Source organism: Cupressus sempervirens, chromosome 4 (assembly GCF_028749045.1).
Source record: "Cupressus sempervirens isolate cs-2001-9-10 chromosome 4, ASM2874904v1, whole genome shotgun sequence".
NCBI lineage: Eukaryota > Viridiplantae > Streptophyta > Pinopsida > Cupressales > Cupressaceae > Cupressus > Cupressus sempervirens.
Genome location: NC_143121.1, coordinates 272,865,851 through 272,877,623, shown reverse-complemented (window position 1 = coordinate 272,877,623; position 11,773 = coordinate 272,865,851).

Below are 11,773 nucleotides of genomic sequence, written 5' to 3'. Positions count from 1 at the left end.
ACTCATCCATGACAATAACTTCTCCATATCTGATCACATGATGGAGTTATCAGAAAAACTAAAGATTACATTTCATGCAAGCAAGGTGTTACAGAAGAATTGGGACAAAACAATGGCATTAATTTTGAAGGTACATTCTAACTTTTTGCGACATTTTGGGATTAACATGTAGTATACACCTTTGCATTTATGTCAAAAAGGGAGAGATGATGATATATATATATAGAAGGGGAAAAAAATTGTATATATTAAAGAGAAGTATAGTATGTGATATATGTATGGGGGAGCAGCATAATATTATACAAATACATGTACAAATAATTAGTAAACATCTTTTACAAAAGCAATTTTGAAAAATCTCAAAAATAGAGTATGTTACTGAGTTGAAGACACTGGATGGAGACAAAAGAATGTTTTGGACTTGAAATTTTGAGTATTCAATTTTGGATTGATAAGTGTTTTTGTCACTAATGCCAAAGGGGGAGATTGTTGATATTAAGGTCAAGTTTGTTGATTAGTGACTCACACTTAGTCAATTGGTTAAGCTTCTACCAAGCTTATCTTTTAGTTTATAGTTAATACTGAGTAATATAGTTGTTACTGAGTTGCATAGTTGTGACCAAGTTTCAAAATCAACATTTAGTTCACATTGAACAGTATCTACCGAGTTGATCAATGATAGTACAAACCAAGCTTCATAGTATTAACCAAATTACACAGTGTCAACCATGGTCTCTAGTGTCTACTGAGCTCATAGTGTCAATGATGTGAATCTAGTGTTGACTAAGCCAAGGAGTGTCAACCAAGTGATTTAGTTTACATCAAGCTTGCAGTGTCAGTGTTGACCGAGCCATTGAGTGTCAACCAAGTGATTCAATTTATATGCTGAGTTTCATAGTGTTCACTAAGTCACACAAGTATTGATTGAGTTCAAGCTACTTGGTGGTGATTAGTATGAACCAAGCTTCTATGTCTACTAATAGCATGATGATGCTGAGTGTTGACAATGGTTACCAAGTATCACAACCTCACTGAGTTTGTCTTCAGAACCTAAGTGCCAGCAGTTGAGCTGACTTTGTGATCTTTGATGGAAATATATGTTATAGACAAATTTGATGAATTATGTTTTGGATTGGTATATATGTAATATATTGTATCATCCAAATAATATACATAATAAGTAATGAAGAAAATATAAAAAGTAGAAGTGTGAATTAAGAAGGCTATAAGTAGTATAAGGGACAACAAAGATTTATCTATCACAATAAGGTGATCTTCACATTTCAAAGGAATCTCAACTAGTAAATTAGAGTTGTAGATTAGAGATCAGCCACTAGTTCATCCTAATAGGTGTATCAATTAAATCCTTTAACAAGGTAGACTTAATAGTCTTTTTCAAATCTCTTTACAAAGTGCATACTTCATTGTATGTTTTGTAAATCTTTTAACAAGGTGGATCTAGTAGTCCTTATTGCTCCTGACAGAGTAGATCGTCAGAAGTGATCAATTATAAACCTTAACTGGCCAACTTTATACTACAGTACTAAAGCTTGTGGGTATCATCCTCACCCCATTTTTGCTTTCAATTTGGAAGGTTCCTAGGTCACCATGTCTTGTGTCAAATTGTTATGAATGTTTTACTACTTTTATTCTTTCATGCATGCAATTAGATCAGAATATATATGAAGGATTAATTGGTGATATAAGATTAAGTTTTATTGGTTTATGTTTCACCCCTCCCTCTTAGTAACCTTGACTATCTAATATTTCCAATAGTGACAAGATATAATGCTTAAGAATGAATGCTAGTAATGGATGTGAAAATTGGGAAAGAAGGCTCAACACTTATGAATGGAAGAACATAGTCTATGTCTCAAGTGCTATCTACTAAGGATTTAACATTTAGAATTGTTAGGTTTTGGTGTTTTATCAAGGAAGTATTGTACACTTACCATAATTCCTTGGTATGGTTTAGGGCTGGGAATGCTATAATTATTCTAGCCCCAATTTTGTAAGGGGCAAAAGATTGTGTAAATTGGACTAGGGTAAGGGATTTCATAATGTGTGACGAGATAGTAGCTTCTTACATTGGTATTAAATTGTAATGGATTACAAAAGTGATCATATTGTAATCACTAGATAAAATAATATTGGACTTAATGTTTGGTCGATGTAGACTAGGAATTGGATGAACCATGTTAAATCTTTGTGTCTTACGTTCTCTTCTCTATGCATTCTTTTTAATTAAATGTATTTGCATGTAATTATCATTTCTATTTCATTAATCCTAACAAGTGGTTTCAAAGCCTAGTTATTTAAGTTATCCTCTGTAAGAAACTCTCATAGATGAGTGGAAATGATGATAGATGAGGGTAAGTTGAAGGTGTTGAAGTTGATGAATGATCAACCCCACAACAACCAAGAATCACTTGCTTGCAAACACCTGTCACAGAAGAGAGAAGCAAAAAGTTATGGAGGCAAAAACTATTAGATCCATAGATGACATTTTTTATGAGCAAAAAAGAAGATTACTATAAGCAATAATTGAATAAATGTTTACAATGAGAGATCATCCTTATAAAGGAGATTGAAACCCTAAAAAGTTCTAACCTAGGTTACATCATAATAATTAATAAAAGAAAATATTATTAGATGCATAAATTTTAGCTTAAGCAACTAGAGTTAATTAGGAAATATCTAATTACTCTAACACCTCCCCTTAAGATAAACTTAGGGAGTAGCTAAAAACCTAGAAACTACTACTAAAAGTAGAAATGGGTCCTAGCAAATAAAGGCTTGATGAGGTACCCAAGCACAACCAAATCTTTGGAAAGAGGAGAAATAGAGAAAACCACATGAGAGAAAACTTACTCCAAAAAGAGATGGAAAAACATGTTGAAAGAAACTGGTGAAGGATTGAAGAAGCCTCTAAACTAGGGAATATTCTAAAAGATAGGAATAAAGATTATCATGAAGAACACCACTAAAGCATGTAGAAGCTGCAAAGATCTATCAAAAGTAACTACTAATCTAAAGAACCTCCACTGAAATAGAACCTGACTAGGTAGAGAAGACTGTAATTTGCATTGAATTAGGAGGCATTTAAAGGAAAATAACTGAACTCAAAGATATAGATGGCATGAAACACCAAAGCCTAAAGAGCTACTCAATTGATCTAAGGAAGCATGAGAAACAATAGAAGAACCCCCCTAATGTAGACAAGGGTGAGGTGACAAGAAACTAGAAAAGAGGGCCAAAAGAACTGCTTGTCAAGGAACAACGATCAAGATGCACAAAAGAGTACATAAGTGTATACTGAGGTGATCAATCTCAGACATGTCATGAGGCTAATTTCATGGAAGGGACACTCACTTGACAAAGGAAGATGGCAAACAAAGGAAAAACATCAACCCCCCCCCCCCCCCCCCCCCCCGCCCTTGGCACTTTATCAGAGTAGTGCATGTATAATAAGGCACAAGACATAATGAATCTCAAGAATATAATAATCTATATGAGTTTCATTAGATGACACTACTTGAATCAAAAGGGAAATAAAGGAAAACAACTGAAATGAAAATTCAAATGTAGATAGGCACTTTATCTCAGTGCATTTGCAAGAATGCATACAAATGATGTCTAAATAGACAAGAAGAGACATAAGACTAATACAATAGATAGTATAAGTCATTATGAATCATCTGAACCAAGAAAATTTGATCCCTAGACCTGAAGTAAATAAGATATCTACCAGAATGTAGAAATGCAGAAGACTAAATAGAATGTTCCTAGAGTGGAATCTAGAAAAATAACCAGCATCACTAGAAAGAGCTTAGAAATACCTTTCCATTGATATAAAGAATTCCCAAATCAAAGATTGAATGCTCAAGATATGTATCCCGGAGTGAAAAATAAAACTCTAGACTTTGATAGACGAAAAAGCCATCAAAACAACATCAAAACTTAAAACCAATTGTACCACTATGATGGTCTTAGAACTAGCTTTCTGATGATATCTTGTGTGCAAAAAATAGAGTCTGTATGCCCAATATATGAAAAAAAATATGAAGGTAGGTCCAAATAGAGGCTGAGAAAGTGACAAGAAGTGGTGATGCATTGTTGATGTGGCACTGATGTCAACAAGTGACAAGCTTAAATTTGATAATCAAATGATCATCAAGGCAAAAAAATTCCTAAAAAATGACCCTTATTGAAAAAAATCCAACCACTAGAAACAAGACATAATTAAAGAATCTATCATTGGTAAAAGAGCTGATGTTGGAGAAAAATATATGGTGGCCAAAAAAGGGCATGTGTCAAACCACTCTAGTGGAAAATACAAATCAGCCCAAAAACTTCATGCAAAATTGCCTCCAACAAAAAAATGACACCAAGGAAGGTGGGCTGCTCATGTGGTTATTTAAAAACTCCCAATCCTCTTCAAGCCACATGGAAAGGCATTGGCAAAGACCATAAAACCACTATGTGAATCATAAGCCATCAACATTAGGAAAAATTCTCATGTCTCTAAAATATTCAAGAGAAAAATACCACACAAGACATGAGTGAATCCACCTACAATCCAAGAGACATAAGGCAACAAGAGGCCAAGGCAAGGTCTATAAGCATAAAAGCGGATACCCATAGTGGCAGCTGAAATACGTCCATCTCCAAGATAAATACAATTCTGGTATTAAACAACCAAATAAGACTCCAAAAAGAAACTCCACCTTTGGCATCCTCCAAAAAATAATTCCTCAGATACACACTAGTCTAAACAAGAGGAGGGAAGGGAATGAGGTTGATTCCAATGATGTCCAACACATAATTTTTAATGCAGTTCTAGACATTTTGGCCAAGAAGGTATTACCAAGTGTAGAGGGGTTGTAACAAATTCCAAAACCAAACTAAAGATTAAGAAACTTCCCTCTACACAACCACAAGCCAAGAACCACTCAAAAACCACTTCCACCAAACTCATAGTTGGTTGAAGAAGCCTCCAAGATCAAGTCCAAAAATAAAGAACTACAGGTATATGTGTCATATGTAGAAGCTGATGTGGATGGCACCAAAATAGTAGCATGGGTTTGGCATAGCCTACTCTATGTAGACCAAATGTGAAGCAAGTGGAACTTGGCAGAAGCATTGATGGATATCTTGGCAGAAACTGAGGTCATCGATTCACAAAAAAATTGTAGATGATATGAAAAGCATGAAACCACCAAAAAAAAAGTAGCCTTCACACTAAATCTACCTCTGTTGTGGATCATTACCAATAGTCAATCTCGTGCACAAGGAGAGTGTGCCAATAATCTGCCAATAATTGCGCCAATAACCACCAATTAACTTAAAAACCACCATGAAGAGCTAAATTCCTCCACCGCCAATGGCCTAATGAAGAAGATATCATTCCCAAAAATTGCAACCCATAAAGGGACCACACATGAAAGTCAAACTGCTCCTTATAGCTCCCAACCATGACTAGAGCACACAGAAAGCATGTGACTATCCATTTTCCAAAGAACGATGATTGTTCATGAAAAAAAGATGCTTAGATCCCTCAAGCAAGAAATGTGCAATAGTCCAAGCCACTAATCACCACGGTTATAGGATGATAGAAGCTCATCAACTTCAAGAGACAAATCAAGGCAGGTGGCTTTTGATATAAATTTGTGAGCATGTTGTGAATCTCTAGTGTCCAACACTACTATGGAAACCAGAGTAATGGAATTTCAAAAAAAAAATGGAACTCCAAAACTAGATTGAAAATTGTGGATTTGTCAAACATTTTAAAATAAAAGTACATGTTAAACTTAAGCCACATAAGCTCTAATGAAGATGCCCAAGAGGAGATGATGGGTAGTGTATTTCATGTGCCAATTCTACAAAGAGTGTGAGATTTATGGAACTGTCAACTTCATCTATGGGAACCCATCGATAGTCATCCAGAAATGCAACATTCACCTCCCAAACAAATTAGACCCAAAAAGCTTCCATCTATGTGTGTAAAAAATGCATGTGTTCCTTTTCTAAAAAAACTCAAATTGGGATAATAAAGTTTTGATAAATAAAATAAAAAAACCATTGTCTTGATTTGCATGCTTAGGTCAAAATGACCTAGGTGCAAAAAAATTTTGCCTCAAATTTCAATAGTGACCAAACTGGACGTATTTTATATGAAAATGTGGGTTTTTGAGCACTTTGAGGTCAACGGTGATGTTTTTTATTTCTTAAAGTGTCTTGAAAATCAATGACTCCCTAGATGAAATAAAAAAATCATTGAAGCTCAAATATGAAAAATGATGCCAAATATTTCACAAATAGATCATGGGCATGAAGATATGGAGCTTTCATACCATGTTGAAGTTGATGAATGATCAACCCCACAACACCCAAGAATCACCTACATGTAAACACCTGTCATAAAAGAGAGAAGCAAAAAGCTATGGAGGTAGAAATTGCCAAATCCATAAATGAGACATTGTTTATGAGCAAAAAAGAAGATTGCTATAATTAACAATTGAATAAATGTTTACAATGAGAGATCATCCCTATAAAGGAGATCAAAATCCTAAAAAGGTCTAACCTAGGTTACATCATAATAATTAATTAAAAAATTAATTATTTGATGCATAAAGTTTAGCTTAAGAAACTAGAGTTAATTAGGAAATATCTAATTGCTCTAACAGAAGGTTGATAATTTAATGGGTAAAACTTTCAATTATGGAAAATTAAAATGGAGGGCTATCTTTATTAGAAGGATTTATGGTTGCCTTTGCAAGGAAAATCCAAGAAATTGGCTACTATGATATATGAATGGTAGCATATTTTGGATAGAAAGGAACTTAGAAGTATTCATTTATCCCTGTCACAATTTGTGGCATTTAATATTTTATTTTTTTTTAAAAGGAAGAGTTGATGCAAAACCTAGAAAAGCTCTATGAAAAGCCCTCTAGTTCCAATAAGGTATTTCTCATGAAATATTTATTTAATCTAAAGATGGAAGGTGGACCTATTGTAGATTATTTATATGAGTTTAATATGGTTACTGGTAAATTATATTCTATAAATGTTAATTTTGATGAAGAAATTAGGTCTCTCTTGATTTTGTGCTCCTTTCCTAAAAGTTGGAATGGCTTGGTTATGGTTGTGAATAATTCACTTTATGAATCTAATACCCTAAAATTTTGATGATGTGATTGGTGTTATTCTAAGTGAGGGAACTTATAGGAAAAGGTTAGGTTTATCTACAACATGAAGTGTTTGGAATGCACAAACTAGAAGTAGAATGAATGTGGGAGGAAAAAATTCTAGAAATCATGAGAAATCAAGAGGAAAATTAAAGGGGAATAGGTCTCAATGAAGAGTACCGAGAGATTTCTTATACTGTAGGAAACTAGGGCGTAAGAAGAAATATTGTTGGACTTAAAAGAACAATGAACTAGACAAGAAAGAAGGGAACATGGAGACAAATGTGGCAAGTAATAAATCTGAAGAGTATATTTTTCTTCTTTCTTTAGAATGTATTGATGATTCATGGGGTTTAGATTTAGGGGCTTCATTTAATGCTACTTCCCATAGAAGTTATTTTCTTGATTATGTCCAAGGGGATTTTGAGATTATTTATTTGGGGGATAATGAACCCTCTCAAACTATTGGAAAAGGAAAAATCAAGATTAAATTGAAGAATGGGAATCATTGGATACTACAAGAGGTAAGACATGTTCTAAGGCTAAGTAGGAATTTAATTTCAATAGATAATTGGTTTAAGAGGGCTACAAAGTTACTTCTAATGATAAAAATTAGAAGGTTTCAAAAAGTTCATTTCTAGTACTAAAAAGTATGAAAGTAGGCATCTTATATCTTTGTATAGATCATATTATTCCTTCTACTTTAATTATTTGAGAGAGAAAATACTATTAAAGGAACAATTACTATAGTTGAGAAAAGAGAACTAATAGATGTTGTAGATTCTGATACATCACTATGAAACAACAAAATTGTGCACATGAGTGAAAAAGGTATGAAATTACTTCATTCAAATAAATAGGTATCAGGTTTGAAATGTGTCAATATGGATTTCAATGAAAGTGGTGTGTATGGAAAACAAAAGAGAGTGAGTTGTGAAGAGTGGGAAGGATAAGAAAAATGAGAAATTGGACCTTGTGCATATAGATGTATGGGGACCAACTTAGGCATCTTCCCTTGGTGACTCTCATTATTATGTTACATTCATTGATGATTCACCTAGAAAATTATGGGTTTATTTATGTTTAGGAAATAGAAATTATTGGTTGAAAATGAGGTCTGTAAAAGATTAAAATGTCTCAAATTTGATAATGGTGGTGAGTATTGCAGAAATTAATTCAAAGATTCTTGTTCCACTAATGGTATCCATAGGAAAAAAATTATTCCATAGAATCCACCTAAAAATGGACTGGATGAATGCATGAACAGGATAATAATAGAATGTGCAAAAAGTATGAGGTTGTATGTTGGGCTAACTTTAAACATGTCGATAAAGGATGTCAATAGTGTTTTATTTTTTATTAATAGTGGTCTTTCTACTCCCTTTGGATTTGGTATTCCCAAGGAAGCACGTATTGGTAAGAAATTTAGTTATTCTTTTCTCAAAACCTTTGGTTGTGAAGCATTTTCATGTTAAATTCTGAAAATAGAACCAAGGTGAAAGATAAACATAAGAAATAAATATTTTTTGGACATGGCATTGATGAATTTGGCTAGAGGCTTTGGAATTTTGAAAATCATAAAATTATAAAAAGTAGGGATTTCATATTTAATGAGAAAGTGTTGTACAAATATCTATTGCAGTAAAATGAGAAGAAATAAAATTATTATGTAGTATTTGATGACACTCAAAAGGATGATGTTCCTACAGTCCCTCATGCTTTACAAGAACCAAACAAAAAATACCACACACCACAGTGAATGTCAAATAGTAAAAAAGGATAAGTAGACCTCAAGAAAGATTTTTTCCCTCTTTGTATTCTCTTTTATTAATATATATTGGTGAGCCTAAATATTATGATGAAGTTATACAATTGAATAGAAAGATTCAATGGTAGTCTGCAATGACAAAAGAAATGAACTCCTTGTTGAAAAATTAGACTTCAGATTTATATAAGTTACCTATAGGTAAAAGGGATTTATAGAATAAATGGGTTTATAAGTTGAAAGATGAGGATGGGGTTAAAAAAACATTTAGAGCTAGGTTAGTTGTAAAATGATTTGCACTTGAAAAAGAGAATTCATTGTGATGAGACAATTTCTCATGTTGTTAAAATGATTTATATTCACACTATTTTAAATATTGTGGCTATTGGAGATTTGTATTTGGAGAAGCTTGATGGTAAAGCATATTTTCTTCATGGTTATTTAGATGAAGAGATATATATAGAAAATTTAGGAGGATTTGAAGTCAAATGATAAAGAGAATTTAGTGTGCATATTGAAGAATAGTTTATATAGCTTGAATAAAGCACCTTAGTAATGGCATCTTAAATTTGATTGTTTTATGCATGAGCATGGATACATTTAGAATATTTTATTTATTTTAAGAGGTTAGGTGATGACAACTACATTATTTTATATTTATATTTTGATGATATGGTTCTAATTGAGTCTAATATTAATCACATTAAAGGTTTAAAACAATAGTTAGCACATTTATTTTCTATGAAAGATTTGGGGAAAGAAAATCAATTCCTTGGTATGAAAATTTGCAAAGATAGGAAGAACATAAAATTGAAATTATCTCAAGTTGATTATATTAAAAAGGTGTTGCAATGTTTCTCTATGGAGAATGCTAAAGTTATAAACACACCTTTGCCTAGTCATTTAAAATTGACTAAGGAGATGTATCCAAAGACACAAGAAGAGGAGGGTAAGATGTCGAAGTTACCTTATGCTTCATCTATAGTGAGTTTAATGTATTTCATAGTATGTACTAGGCAAAATATTGCACATGTAATGGAAGTTATTAGAAGGTATATGAGTTATCATAGGAGGCAGCATTGGAATGTAATCAAATGGATTCTTTGAAATTTGAGAGGAACATCTAGTACTTATTTTTAAGGCTACATTGACTCATATTTGGCAAGGGGTCTTGATACCATATGGATTACTATAGGCTATGTATTTACTATTGGTGAAACAACAGCGAGTTGGATTTCTTAGTCATAGAAGGTGAATTCTTTATCCACTAAAGAGGTAGAGTATGTTGTTGCCACAAAGGCAACCAAGGAGATGATATGACATTAATTATTTATGGAAGAAATGGTACATATATATAGGGATAATCATCTATATAAAGATAGGTAGAGTTGCATTTATCTTTCCAAGAATTCATCTTTCCATTCAAAGATTAAAAAAACATATAGTTGTACTACCATTTCATTTGATCAATTTTTGATGATGTGCAGTTAAAGTTGTACATGATACATGCTTATGATTATCCAACATATATGTTTACAAAGGTAGTTACAAGGGAGAAATTGAACTCCTCTTCAACTTTATTTGGTCTTCTAGACTAAATAGAATAAGGAACATAGGAGTCCAAGGATGTTCAATCTACTGGGATCCCCATGGAGTCACAATATTGATATAGGATTAGTCTCCAAGTGGGAGATTTTTTCCTAGTGTAGATCTTGATTAGTACTCAAGTGGGAGATTATTAGTTTATGGTTATTGATTAGGGAAGTACTATAAACTCACCATAATTTTTCAATGGGGTTTAGGGTTCAGTCAAACCCTAAGTGGGGGTTTGGGGGTGGTAGTTCCTAATACATCTAGGGGTTCAAGGGTGTATCCCTCGAGAAAAAAAAATTGACATATATTTTAACAGCTATTATTTTGGGGGCTGACATGTAATTACTCTAGCCCTAATTTTGTCAACAATGAAAAGCTTGTATAAAATATTATAGGGTTAGGGATTTCATTGTGTGTGTTGAGATAGTAGTTGTTTACTTTGTTATGGAGCTATAAGAGATTATAGATTGTAATAAAGTTATAATCACTAGCTAATAAATATATTGGACTCATTGTTTTGTGGTTGTAGCCAAAGAATTGAGAAAATTGTATAAAAGCTTTGTGTCGTGTGCTTTATTATGTGTGCATTATTATTTTTTGATATTGGATGTATTTACATGTAGTTATTATTTTTGTCCCATTAATACTAATAGTAATTAATAAGATGGTAAATTCTATGAAAAAGAGTAATTCCATTTTCATCATTTTGAATGATTTTCATCACTTATTCTATAGCATAAATCACATCATGATTGTGATTATCTCGAACAAGCTAATTCTCTAATTTCTCCAATTCATTACTAAGCTTTTCAACTTATCTAGGTTGTGCAAGAGAACCTTCCTATTAATTCAAAACCCATTAGTAGGTGCCCATTAGTGAGGGTAATGATCTATTATAAGTTCTAAAGGAAAAAATTTCCAAAGTTTGTAGAAGGATGAAATAAGGTAGGGTCCAATTTGGGACAAAAATGTCCTTTAGGACAGTTAGAGCTTATAGGCCTAAAAGTTGTAATAATGGATAAAAAGGCCTAAATCATGATGTAATAGTGAATTTGATTCATTTTTTTATAAATAGAACAAATGTGGTGAATTTATGATCATAGGTTAATATTTAGGTGCATATACAAAAAGTTGCAAAATTTACCCAGAAATTATTACACAACTTTTTGCACATATTTTATAAAACTAGTCCCTAAAGGTCCCAAAATTAAAAAAATAGTTGGAGCCA